The sequence below is a fragment of the Theobroma umbraticum genome, unplaced genomic scaffold (genome assembly GCF_002168275.2).
Source record: "Theobroma umbraticum cultivar Fairchild unplaced genomic scaffold, ASM216827v3 scaffold_239.1, whole genome shotgun sequence".
In the NCBI taxonomy this organism is placed as follows: Eukaryota; Viridiplantae; Streptophyta; class Magnoliopsida; order Malvales; family Malvaceae; genus Theobroma; species Theobroma umbraticum.
The window spans coordinates 2,478,621-2,493,831 of NW_018397273.1; positions in this window are offsets into that span (position 1 = coordinate 2,478,621).

The window sequence follows — 15,211 nt, forward strand, 5'->3', positions numbered from 1 at the left end:
CAAACAAATGAATGTTCTTGCCCTAGACATGGTCAAATCACACTTGGTGGACAATCGATGGAGAAATAAATCATACGTAAGGAAAAGCCGCTGGGAAAAGAAATAGATCAGGCATGTGCCGAAGTAACGAGTGGAGAACAGATCACGCATGTGCCAAAGCAATGAGCGAAGAACAGATCACACACAACGTTAGAGCAGCTGACGGAGAATTATATCATCGACCATAATAATCTCCTGATGTCATCATCACCTAGAGTAATGTCAATGGACAGCATCAAAGCACCATAGGAAAAAATCACAGGTAGGATTTATGCTTTCGTCCCTACTTACCACAATCCCTGCAGGCATACACATAGTCATAGGGAGTGAGACTCTAGTCCACTTTAAGTCAAATCAACGTCTGAAATTTATCCCTCGAATGAAACACAAATCCACATATCAGGCCATCGTGCTTGTAAATTTCCATATGTCCACATCAAATTATATTCAAATTCAATAAGCTTCAGTCATCTCTAAGCTCAGTATAATTCTAAGTGCCTTCAAATCTTTGCGGCATCATTAAACAAAACATAATCAATCTATAGGCCCTCATGCCTTTAACCATACATGGGTATTCATCATATTTAGTCATATCAATCATGGCTTAAAAGCCTTATGCATATCCTCAAATCAACCATAATGCATGGGCATTTACGCATAGATCATATCCATAAGTAATCATGGCTCTTTGGCCTCACATACTTAACATCACCTTAATCGCTATGCCATTAACCCAAATACATATCATGCCCATATACCTAATTGAGCAGTCCATTCATCACAATTTGGCACAATCCTCAATACACAATTCACATCACACCATGTGTAGGCTTCTTGCTCTAGGTCTTACATACCATGACTTTCAACATAATACCACTTTGTGGCTCACCACAAATCACACAAACACAAATTTCCTATCTCAAACATCCAATTAGCCTAGGCATCCTCATTTAGGCACAAAATCAAAATTATTCTTTAACCTAGGCACATGCCTCTAGGCACACACACATATATACACATATTAATTCTCTAGCCTAAGCATTCTCATCTAGGCATGCACACAACATTTAAGTACTATAGCAGTGCATACATTATGTAAAATGCATCACATGCATTTAATTAAATCCCACTTACCTTGACAATCGAAGGCGCATCCTTAGCCAAGCTCTGATTCTCAGCCTCTAACCATCCTTCAGCTCACAAACACATCAATAGCCTAACTTTCAAAAATATCAAAACCATCATTATTTCGTAACTTTTGAAAATATCCCAGCTTTTCAAAAATACACAAATTTAATGTACACATTCATTCTTCCAACAAATAAGCTAAATCCTTACCTTAAAAGATAGGTTGCCCAAATCTCGGCTCTAAATCTTTAATAAACTCAAGGGAAGAGAGTTCAACCAAATTTGAAAATATTTGGATCCAAAGCTATTGACTAATTAAAGAAAAAATCTATTGGTAAAAACATGTAATCTTACCTCTAGATTGATTTTCCAAGCTTGGATCTAGCTCAAATGGGCTTTAAATGGCATTTAGGGCTTAGGGTTTCGTATAGGGTAGAGAGAGAAAGAGTTGTGAGAGAGATGGGGTGGAAAAATGGTCGAAAACCCTATTTTATTTTCGCCTTTTGTCTATGATGTATTGATACATTTGTCAAGGTATCGATAGATTTGCCTTAATTTTGAATAAATGTATTAATACATTGCTTATATGTGTTCATCTTTTACCAAATCTATCGATACATCTTCAAATATATCAATAGAATTCCTCCAGAACATATCGTATTGTTCTTTCTTCCAAGAATGTATCGATAGATTTTTCCTAAAATGTACATTCCCTGCACTCCAACTTTCCAAAAATCCAAATTCAACCTCCAAAATCACTTCTCGTAAGTTCTCTAGTTCATTTCGACTCATAAGTCACTTCAAATCATTCATATAGCATGAAATCTTGCACATAAACATTCAAATATATCATCAAATGTCAGAATTTCACTTAGTCTTCAAACCATATAGTTCACCATATTCAAGCTCTGAGATTAGTAGTCTAAGTAGCACAATTATCATTCTCATCTCAACTCATAAAGAATGCTCAATATCTGAGAATGTACTCATCACATAGATTCAAACCCTCATTATGCTTTATGTCACATAGTATACAAATCAAAACTTAATATAATTTATATTAGGCATCATGTTTAGCAAAGTGCCAAATAATACATATACCATTCATGTGCCAAACATATGAACAACATCATTTTGAGCCTTCACATGCTCATATATCATATTCATTGCTCTATGGGCATAGGCATACTCTTAAACTCTTAAAAATATACACCAAAAATCCAATGTAGCTCATCAATTGGCTTCATTCACATTATATAGTTCATACCAAAAATCGAAGGTGTTATAGATATAGTCAAGAAGAAGGCATAAACTATGATGAAACTTATGCACCAGTTGCAAAGCTAGAAGCCATTAAAATGCTTTTAGCTTTTGTTTGTTATATGAATTTCAAATTGTTTCAAATGGATGTTAAGAGTGCATTCTCAAATGGACTTATAAATGAAGAAGTCTATGTTGAACAACTTCTTGGTTTTGAAAGTCCTGCATTTCCTAGTTATGTGTTTAGATTAAGAAAGGCTTTATGTGGTTAAAAGCAAGCTCTTAAAGCTTGGTATGAAACTTAGTAAATTTCTTAATCAAGGAGTTAATAAGGGAAAAGTTAACAAAACTCTATTCATCAAAAGCAAGGATAAAGACATTTTGATTGTGCAATATATGTTGATTATATTGTTTTAGTGCTACTAATGAATTTCCATGTGAAGAATTTGTTGAGTCCATGCAAGGTGAATTTAAAATAAGCATGATGGGTGAACTCAACTACTTTCTTAGACTTCAAATCAAGCAAAGGCGGCATGGCACCTGCATAACTCAAGCTAAATACATAAAAGATATGCTCAAGAAGTTTAAGATTGATACCACGAGATCATATCATACTCCAATGAGCACAACCACAAAGCTTGTTAAGGATGAACGAGATAAGTCCATTGATCAAAAACTTTATAGATCAATGATTGGTTCATTGTTGTATTTAACTACTAGTAAACTAGATATTAGTTTTAGTGTAGGATTATATGCTAGATTTTATTCATCACCTTTAGAGTCACACCTAAAAGCAATCAAAAGAATCTTTAGATACTTGAATGACACACCAAATATGGGTATATGGTACTCAAAGACTTCAACCCTTGATCATCTTGTTTATTCAGATGCTGAGTTATTAGTGGGTCTTATTCAACTAAAATTGTGTGATTCGAATGTGTCACACTTGATCACATAGTCTTATTTTGATGGAAGTAAAATAAATAGAAAAAGCACCTAGGAATTTTTCAATTTTTAGCAAAGATGTTGGTTTCATTGTTTTCCAAGAAACAAAGTTGTGTAGCACAATCAACAGCTGAAGCTTAATATGTAGCTGTTGACAGTTGCTATGCACAAATCCTTTGGATGAAACAACTTAAGGATTGTGGGGTAACACTTAAGAGAATCCCAATAAAATGTGATCATGCTAGTGCAATAAATTTGATAAAGAATCCTGTACATCACTCTAAGACTAAACATATAGAAATTAGACATTATTTTATTAGGGACCACGTCCAAAAAAAAAGACATAACTTTAGAATATGTAGGCACACAAGATCAATTAGTAGACATCCTTACAACACCTTTACATAAAAAACAATTTTGAAAAATTAGAGCTGAGTTTGGTTTAATGAACATACCTTAGATATGTGTGTGTGTGTGTGTCTATGTGTGTGTGTGTCTATGTGTGTGTGTTTATGTGTGTATGTGTCTATGTGTGTGTGTTTATGTGTGTGTGTGTCTATGTGTGTGTGCATATCTATACATATTAATTGTTACAATTACATTATATGATAAACTGATTACCTATCCTGTATTCAATTTAGAATTAAATCAAATATCCCTGTGAGTTTTATTCTTGTGCTACTAATGCTCTATTCTTCCTTGTGAGCTTTTATTGTGATACTCTATTTTCTATTTCTTTTTGATATAACAAAAAAAAATGGAGAACATTTGTAGTAAATTTGCTATGCTTACTAGTTTCTCATTGCTAGATCTTCTTGAAAATGTTTATAAATTCTATGTGAAGTCAGCAAAATAATTTCAAGGGGATAATTCTTCAAGTGTTTAATGCACAATTTTAAGGGGAGAGTTCTTCAAACTTTTAAAACACAAATTCAGGGGGAGTTTTTCAAATGAGCAAATTTAACTCTTATTTTTTTCATATCAAAAAGGGGGAGATTGTTGTCTTTATTTTGGTTTTGAAATGAAAAAATTGATTTACTTGAAAGTGATTAAGAGAGTTTTCAAAGGTGAAGAAAACCCTCAAAGAGTTTTGAAGCTGATCTTGATTTAAAAAATACTTCTAATTCTTCAAATTCTAAATTTTCAGCTACAAGAATCAACCTTTAAAAAGTGAAGAATTGATTCTCAACTATATAGAAAGTAAATTCTTTTTGTCTATTGTAGGAAAAATCAATTCTCATATTTGCATGTGTTAATACTGGAGAAACAAAAGCCACCAGACAAAACAAGAATCAATACCAAAAAGTTGACATATCGATTTTGCAAGCTTTAGAGACAAAAACTTAGAGAATAAGCTAAAGTCAAAAATTAGATAAGATTGGAGCGTAGAATTTCAAGTTTGAATTTTTGGATTTGCACCAAACACACATGAAGAATCAACTCCAAGAGCACAACATATTAGATCTAGGAGAAGACAGAAAGGTACAAACTTGAGGCATGTCATGAAGAATTGACACCAGATGAAGAACATGTTGATTCTCAAGAAAAACATAAAGGTGCAGATTTTCTAGATTTATTAAGAATCGACACCAAAGGCACAACATGTTGATTCTACAGGAATAATAGAAAAAGATCTAGCTCGCACAAAATGGGAAGAAAAGTTTTGAATTTCACTCCAACGGTCAAAAATTTCCAAACTTATAAGCAGTTGCTAAAAAGACATCAAAGAACGAAGAAAGAAATAGAAATGAAGGAAGAAGGAAAAAGAAAATTAAAACAAAAGGAAAAAGAGAGGGAAAACAAGATAAAGAAATTTTTCAAATAGTTGAAAAGGAAAAATCCTTCCTGTAGTCTAACAGTGAGCAGACCTTCTTCAAAGATCACACGTTTCCTCACTATCGAAAGTTTCTGAGCTCAAATACTCCTATTTCCAACCTTTATTCTCAAAAAGCTTTCACCTTTTGTACTCCTATTGATCATCAACCTACGTTAAAGGCATAAAGTTCATACCTTTGTAATCCACTATTGTATTCGATTATACCTCCAAGCCAAAGGTAGAGTGCTCTAACCTTATAAAGGTATAGACTCTGTGAAAGGTTGTGCTTTAACTTTAAAAAGGCAGAGACTTTGTAAAAAGTTGTGCTTTAACCTTGAAAGACAATGACAGTGTGAGGTTGTGCTTACTCCTTTTGAAAAGGTAGTGATGTTATGAGATGGTGCTTGATCTTCTCGAAAAGATAGTGTTTGTGAGCTTATGCTCGCTTCCTAGAAAAACAATTTATAATGGATTCAAATTTCTTGTGATATCAAGGGAGAAGACGTAGGCATTGAAGGCTAAACCTCTATAAAAAACGTGTCTTTCATCTCTTTACTTTTCTACACATATATACTATGTTATGCTCTGCTTTTTATTTCATTGCACTTAAGTTTCATTATCTTTTTAATTTGTGAAAAAAAAAAAGGCTTTCCTTTTGGTAACAAATTCACCCCCTCTTGGTTAACTAACTTTAAACTTATCTTAACTACTAAACCTTTTGACTTGTCCCCTTCCTATATCCACGCGCGGAATCTTTGAATTCACATGTTAGCTTTCCCCATTTTTGTTGCCAATCAATGATAGGTACTGAACACCTACGTCACAGAAATATGGATCATCTTCTTTTGGTAGATGACATAGCAGCCTCTTGAAGCTTAAGGAGTCGAGTCATGTTTCGCTTGACAAATGGATCTTTATATTACTGTTTATATTTACTTGCTTATATTGGAATATTAACTGATTGAATGGCATGTTACTTATATGATGTTATGTGAATGTTATGGATGACGGCCTTTCAACCTATATAAGCACCAAAGGTGCATTTACAAAATTTACATGTATTGTATAGGATACCACTATTATGAATGAAAATGTTCACATAATTTATGTTGAGAAGTCCATAATCGTGTGTTTACACCAATGAATGGATGTTTATGATTAGGTTGACTAATGTTTTAGGCATATATGATGATGATGATAATGATGGCATATGAGCCAAATGTAATTGAATGATGATAAAATGACGTAAAAAGGCTTACTAGGTCTAATGGGCTATACTCATTTTGGTCCTAGTGCTGATCATGATCTTTCCAGAAAATGCGATGTGACAAGTAATTAAACTTATGCTAACTCTTGAAGGTTAAATTCTATTAAATGTTGCCTTAGAATTTAAATTCTAGTAAAAGTTGTTCATTTATTATTGCGGGTCTAATTTATTTTATATTACACTGAATAGGTTTTTCAATTAAATTTTTAAATATCTTTGTTAAACTTAAAACAAATATTAATATTAAAATAATAAATTGTTATCAGGAATGACAGTGTAATTAGAGACAAAAGGATAATTTTATTATTATATTTTGACATTTGAAAATTGAATTATTATAAGTAGTAAACTTGTATCCCTTAGAGTTTAAATTCTAGTAAATGTTGCCCTTAGAATTTATCCATGATTAAAAGAAAAGCTAATAAGAAATCTTCACATAAAAGGCTAAGCATAGAAATTTAAGTTTATCCATTAAATATTTAATTTATTACTAGATTTGTTGTACATATATTTAATTTACTTCTTAGATTTGTGGCACAACTATGTGGGTAGTTTACTGAAGTTGAAGTCCATTTTAATTGAGTGTTAATTAAGTTTTCGTCAATTTAGTCCTTCTATCTTAAAATTGGTCAATTTAGTTCTTCAATTTTGAGAGTTTGTGCAATCGAATCCCTCCTCCTAACACCATCCAATTTTGCCATTATTGTTGCTAACATTATATAGAGTAAAGGGATTAATTTGAACAAAATGTAAAAGCACAGAGACTAAATTGAACAAAATTCAAGAGTACTTGCTAATGCTCAATTTTATAATAACTAGTCCAACATGGAAGTTAATATTGATAACTATTCAATTTATCTATCTATTTATTTGTAAATAAAATTATTAATAAAAAGAGAATACTGCTGTTCATTTTATTTTTAAATTATCATTTTAAATAAATATTATTGATTATATTTAATTTTAAGAACAATTGTAAATTAATAGTGATAAATTTTATGTGATACATATATAAGATTTTTAATTCCATTGAATCACTCTCATTAGAAAGTGATTTACTTTATCAATTTTATTTATTTAATATATTTCTAAACTATAGTCATTTTAAATAATTATATTATTATTGAAAATAAATAAAAATTAAATACTAATATATATAAAAGTATGGATATCTAAAAAAACAAGTTGATTATAGTTTTTTAATCATAATAATAAATTAATAATAATAAGATTTATTTGGTGTATAAATATATAAGAATCCTAATTTCATTAAATCACTTTCAACACCCTCGAGAACATATTAGTACGCATATGTGAATGATGTATATATCCCTTGGTTCCTTCCACATAAATTTTCTTATGCGCATCAGCACATGAACAAATTCAAAGAAAAAATTAAAACTTAACCCACTTTTTTTTTTTTTTGAAAAAGAAAAGCTTAACTTAACCCACCTAACAAGGGGTACAAGATATGGGCAAAGCATTCAATACTTTCGTTTTACTTACTTATCATGTGGACGTCCAACTCCGCAAGTCATCATATTGTGATATATTATTCAATCTCATATAAATAAATATATATATATATGTATGAAAAGAAATAGATTTTAGTTATGCATCTGGTCATAATTTAATTGGCATATATAAACATTAATTGCCATTATAAATTTTTTTCAAATATAAGAATTAAGTATTTCACGCACCAAAGTGATATATAAATTAAAGAGAAAATACCAAAATGATTGACGTACAATTGTACATATATAAAAAAAATAATACATACAAGATCTTGTGAATTAAAATTCTTATATATCTATACACTAAATAAATTCTATTACTATTAATTTATTGTTATAATTGGAAAATTATAATCAGATATCCGTACTTTTATTGGACATGGTAGGAAAGCTGCTTCTTAAAGGAGCTTTTTGTCTTTTCCCCAGCCCATTTTTGTGCCTTGATAATATCAAGAAAACCCGGACTTATTCATGCGTGGCAAATGCTCAAGTGGTAGACTACTTTTTGCATGTACAAAAGAGTAACACTATTGTTCATGCTCCAAACCTTATAATCTTCTTTTTTTTTTTTTCTCTCTCTTTTCTATCCTCATAAATTAAAAGTAACTAACCACCAAAAGAAAGAGATCAAGATTTTTCTTTTCTATCCTCATAAATTAAAAGTAACTGAACACAAAAAGAAAGAGAAAAGTCTAATATCTCTCAAAAAAATAAAAAGGGAAAAGAACCGTTCTTTCTCTTTTCTATCCTTATAAATTAAAAGTAACTAAACACAAAAAGAAAGAAATCAAGATTTTTCTTTTCTATCCTCATAAATTAAGAGTAACTGAACGCAAAAGGAAAGAGATCAAGAGAAAAGCCTAATATCTCCCAAAAAAATAAAAAGGGAAAAGAACTGAAAATAAAAGTCGAAGCTGTTTGGGGCAACAAACTGTTTAGCTATTTAATCCTGGGAGATCCATCGCTGCTCCTCCTCCTAGGCTTACATTCCCTTGGAAATAGTTCATTTAGTAATGGCATGCCATAGGAGTATAGGGCCAATCATCTTGTCTCAAATATTCCACCAGCATCTCATGGAAGAAAGGATTAAAAGGATTGCTTAATGTTGGAATCAACATCTCATGGAAGAAAGGACTAGAAGGATTGCCTAATGTTGGAATCAACTTAATTTTTTACAATGTGGGATTATGTATTGGGTGTTTCTCAAGAAATTTGTACTCAATGGTTCATTTAACTAGTGAGTTGATTATGAGCAAATGCTTATTTAGACCATGCTCATTCAAAAAAAAAAGAGACATAAAAATTTTCTGGGTATTTTTCATTGCTTGCTTTTGCTTTATTCTACAAACTAAAACTAGTTTTCTATTTTGCCAGGATCTCATTGAAGAAAGAACTAGAAGAATTGCCTAATGTTGTAATTAGTATCTCATGGAAGAAGGGCCTAGAACCATGGGGATTATGTTTTGAGTGTTTCTCAAGAAACTTATACTCAATCATTCACTTAACTAGTTGATTCTGAGCAAAAGTTCATCTGGACCATGCTCATTCAAAAAAAACAAACATAAAGCTCTTCTAGGTATTTTTCATTGTTGGTTTTTGCTTTGTTCTACAAACTAAAACTAGTTTTTTGGTCTAGAAAACACAATTTCTTTAAGAATGGACCCTCGCGGACTTAAACCTAAGAAGAGGAAACTCCATAAACCACCACCATCTAAGATCAAGTTGTCCTCAAATTAAAGCCGAAATGGAGATAAAGATGAGGAAGATAGGATTTTTTTTCTTATTAATTTCTTTTCTTTCTTTTTCCATTGCTTCTTTGCTTTTCAGAGTAACGAGTTTTATAGCAAAATATCAATTTGTGAGTGCGTGCAACCAAAAATGGCTAAATTATTCTACATTGCTAATGCGTATGCATCCTTCTAGCACCAGAACAATATTTGTGCTGCTCCTTTAGTTTTCAAAATAATGAATCTTGAATTTTTTCTAAAAAAAAATTAAAGATGTCTTGCAGACTCTAAACAGCTGGGGTAAGAAAAAGATAGAAGAAACTATGCAAGACCTAAGATGGTGACTAATATTTTCAAGATTTAGCCTTGAAACACGGATGATTATCTAATGGTTAATTACAACAAAGGCAATTCCAATGAAGGGTCTAACCCAAAAAATTCAATCCTTTTGCAGATTTTTAATGGGTTCAAAATATCTAAATTAGACGACAATTTATTGAAAGAAAATTTTAGATTACCTTTCCATCTTTGGTGGAAATTATTTTTTCAAATTCAAAATAGCAAAGCTTTAGTGGGTTGAAGATGAATAGTAAAATTAAGTAAATAGAAGGGTATAAATTCATGTGACATCATTGAATAAACAAAAACTCCGATGAACGGTGGATTAACAACATGACTTATGTGGCTAGAAATACATATAATTTTGAAACGGAATGTCTATTTCCAATACTAATGGACCAAAAGTGAATTATAGTCAAAACTTAAAGAGCTAAGAATATTTTACCCTTGAATTTTTATTTTTTTTTTGGTTCTTGTAGGAGGTTAGAAACATAACATTATGTGCACAAGACTTACACAACTACAAACTTATCCTCTTCTCATCCTTCAAAGATGTTTTCCTCATCCTCCAAAAATTATCTCATAACAATTAATTTCAATTAAACAATGAAAACTCTTATTACTCCAATTCTTAGAATAAACTTGTAATATCCCTCCCCAAATGATACACACTGATGTATTAAATAAAATCTCAAATTTTACAAATAGGTTCCTTATTGAATTACTTTATAAATAGTTGGACTTATAATAGAATATCTTTTATTTTAAAGACTTATTAGAAAATTTTTAACTAAGACAATAATACTTATTTAAACAATTGATTTAACATTAGATGATTGTTTCTTTTAAAGATAAAACTCTCCTAAGTCAATTCTCTTTTAAGAAGAACATCCTTTGAGAAATGGAGATCGGAAAGTGAGATAAAAAACTCTTCATTGGAAGGATTAAGGTGCGATTATGTGCTTATTTTCTGAAACTCATATATTTTGCTCAGTTTTGCACAAAAACCTTAAGTTAGTTTGTATTTCTTTAATTTTCGTCTAAGATTGATATTGTTCTGAGGACTTTCCAGTGGCATGATGGATACTACTGGAAAGGTCTTGAAAAGATCTTTCTAATAGTTTTTGTAGTATCTCATTTGGCTGAGTAAAAGGGGAGATATAAATTTTTTAAGTTTACTGGAAACCCATATTCCGATAATGTTTTGAGTCATTTCTTTGAGGGTTTTTCTAGTACGAAATGTGGTCTTTAAATTGGTGTCAATATCTTGGTAAAAGGCTTTTTATGTGGAGAGAATCGAAGGCTCAAAATTTGGTGATATTGAAAATCTAGAAATTTAGATATGTTTGTGATAATTTTTAAAATTGTGGTTTTTGGAACTTAAGAATCTTGTGATCTTTTTTATCAAAAAAAATTCTAATATTATAGTATGATATGAATACTTCAAATTAGTTTTGAGTTTATCACTAGAAACAATTCGCGTTAAGAGTTAAAAGAGTTGAAAGTAAGCCAAATAGCCATAAAAATTTACAATTTCAAAATTTATGAAAATTCATTTTTAATTGTTTTGAAAATTATTTTTGACCAATACCTTACCTATTTTGATAAAAACTTCAAAAATTTGAGTTACTTGACTTTTAGTGAATTTTTGCATTAATAAATATTTATTTGACAAATTATTTTTGAATTGGCATATTTTTGGAAGTTTATTGAAAACTTTCATAAATTGAATTTTGAATTGTATTTAAAGTATTTTCACCCAACCTCATATGTGTTACTGATTTGGTATTTTAACCTACAAGTTTCGAAGTTTTGAATATTTTCATGACATTATAAACTATTAAAGAAAATCAATTTTGATTTTGAAGAATATATCAAAATTTATTTTGATAAATTGCTACACTCTAAATGTCTTAGAATGACCAATAAAGAGTCATGGTTCCTTTTGATAAGTTAGGAATGTTGGCTTTTAATTTCAAGTACTTTGAATTAATAGGCACCAAGAGGGTTCTGACTTTTTGTCTTTTGGTTTGGGTTTTAGCAAACTAAGTGACTGATATCCCTTTGGTGGTTTCACACCCAAAAAAATCAGTCTCAATGTGAATTTGAATTTCATATATTATGTATAATATATTTTGTCCTATGCTTTGTTAAAATTGGTTTGAGAATGAGAAATTGATTTTCATATGTTTGATTAGAGTGTGAATTTTGCAAAATGTAATTTCTTACTTTGAAATTTGAATATTATTTTGTATAAAGTACACATTTATGAATATTTTTGTGAATACTAACATGAAATATTTCCTTTGAAACAAACATGAGAAATTGGATGTTTACGATATGTGTTTTGGTGCAAGTGAATATTACTGTTTTATGAATTTGGGTAATCAAAATATATGTTTTGTTTTGTCTCTTAGCATGACTATGTTATGATCCTACCAATGGGGTTAAATGTTGGCCATGTCAACATATATTTTGTGATTAGGGATAGATCTCCCACTCACACTATCGATTATAGAATAGTGGTATTTGTAACATCTATTCAAACCATATCACCAATTACAGAATAGTGATATTTGTTATATCTGTTTAGTGCAACCACTAGTTGTTTCTAATATATTTCTGACTCATGGCATTAAGGTTAATTGTGGTTTTGTTTCTGATCTACACCACAAGGGTTAAGCGTGGTCATAGCATATTACATGAGACCAATTAGTCTGTAATTATTATGAAATAATAGTTTGTCCTGTTATTTGAAAATTTTGAAATTATGATAGTTCTATTATTTAAAGAGAAATCATATTTACTTTTGTTATTTGAAAACGAAATTTTGAAATAATATAAATTTAAATGAGATTGTCCAAAGATTTTGTTTTGATATCTATATGAGTATTAGTAATTTTGGCCTAAATGTTTTGAGCATACTTAATCTAATTGAAAGGATGTTAGTTACTTGCTGAGTAGTTATACTCATTCCTTTAATCTCCATCATTTTTACAAATTTCAAATTTTTGCATCCTTTGCAAATTAGATTTGATTGGTGAGACCTTTGGTTAGCAAGATGAACATCTATCTTTGGATATTTATAAGTTTTGATGCGAATATTTGATTTTAGTGTGTAAAGAGATGTTAGCTATATGAGAAATTTATACCTTTTGGAGAATTATATATATTTTGTTTGGAAATTTGACATTTGTAAAGTGTAAACTTTGGAGACTTTGGAGATATTACATTTTATTTTAGTATGATTTTATTATCTTATATGCTTGTAAGATTCGTCTCATAAGTATGTGACATTTGCTATGTGCTAAAACCTTTGGTTTGGGACGTGACAAAACCAATGCCTTTTGGTTAAATAACCAATATTTGACAAAAAGCATGGGAGTAATATTTCAGATGCTTAAGCATGACTAAGAAAAGTGTCACTAGAGGTTGAGGCAGAGTTCGAGGTGCCAACTCAAGCCACATTTAAGGCGACAGTCAAAGTGACAATTGCGATGTTTGACAAAAAGCATGGGAGTAATATTTCAGATGCTTTAAGCATGATTAGAAGGAGTTTCACTAGAGGTTGAGGTAGGGTTCAAGTTGCCAACTTGGGCGACATTTGAGGTGATGGTGAAAGTGACAATTGTGGTGGTCGATGTATTAGTCCAGGCGACAATCGAGGCAAAGGTCAAAAACAGTGAATTATATCTTCCTTTGAAATTTTTTTAAAGTAATTGCATATATAATAGGTGTATACAAATGGGTTTTGAGGTTTAGGGAGCATTTTCTTAAGAATTTTTTGAAATTATTGTTTGTCTAGAATATTCTGTAGCATTCGTCTCATTTTTGCGAGGGACAAATCTCCAAGATAATGCATTGGAAAAATCTCCAAAATAAGACGGTTGGCTTGCATTCTAGCTTTTATATATATAGACGATGAGCACCTCATGTCCAAGTCATAACATTTTGTATATAAGAAATATCTTTGTTATATACATTTCTAACAAATTAAGTCACTTTTCAAATATGTTTAATTATTGTGTTCCATGGTTTTAAGGAGAACATAGATTTCTAGCAAGTGTTGTTGGAAAATAATGTATTTCATAAGATTCAAACATCTCCTATTGCCAAGGTACAAAAGAAGTGAGTGCTTTATATATGAAAACCGATTACAGTCTTATTGCAAGTAAGGAAAATGGAGTGGGCTCACGCACATACTAGATTGGGTCACACCTTGAGAAAATGCAAATTCCCTCCCCCCCTCCCCCCCTTAGGCTCAAGCATGCACTGGGCTAGTCCTACGTGAACTTTTTGTACCTTATTTCTTTTTCTTCTCAGCCAATAGTAGTTGCAATAGTCTTAATGACTGAGTCTTTTAACCTTTTTTGACTTAGTTTTATTTCCTAAGTCTATTGCCTGATATTTCTTAAACATTGGAATATTTCCTAAGTTTGTTGCCTAATATGTCTTAAACATTATCTTACTTAGATATTTGTTAAACGTTATTTGACTTAGCAGCTTGATTTCCAATGATTTTTTGCTAATTTTATGTTGATTTTATGCTGATATTCTGTAACGTTAACTCTCTACTCTGCCTATAAATAGAGCCTACCTACCTCAGTCATAACCACACCATTCTTCTCATCCCCTTTGAAGATTCCTCTAAAGCTTCTCTACATACTCTATTTTGTTTTTCTTCTTTTTTTCTACTAGGTTTTATTTTTCTAGAAAAATCATTTTGTTGTTCTTATTATCCCTTACTAGTTTGTGCAAACTATAAGGAAGGGTCTATTGAATCTTGGAAGATAGCTGATACAGTCCTTTTGTATCGAGTCTTGTACTTCAAAGGGACGAAAATTATCCTTAAAAACAATGATACCACGCCTCAGACTTTTAATATCATTACTTGCTTTATATTATTTCATTTGTTTCTTAGAAATTTTTCTAACAATCTTAAGGATAATGGATTCCCACGTTGATAATGTTGCTGCCACTATTCCTACTGTTGCCTCTATCCCTATTGCCACCACCACTATTAATGGTTCCACCATGACGCTCACTCCTCTAACCGTTCCTTTTGTGCCTTCGATCTCATATGCCAAACCATTTTCAAATATTGCTAAAATTGAGGTTTTTGATGGCAGAAACTTCAAAAAATGGCAAGAAAAGATTTTTTTTAATCCTTGAT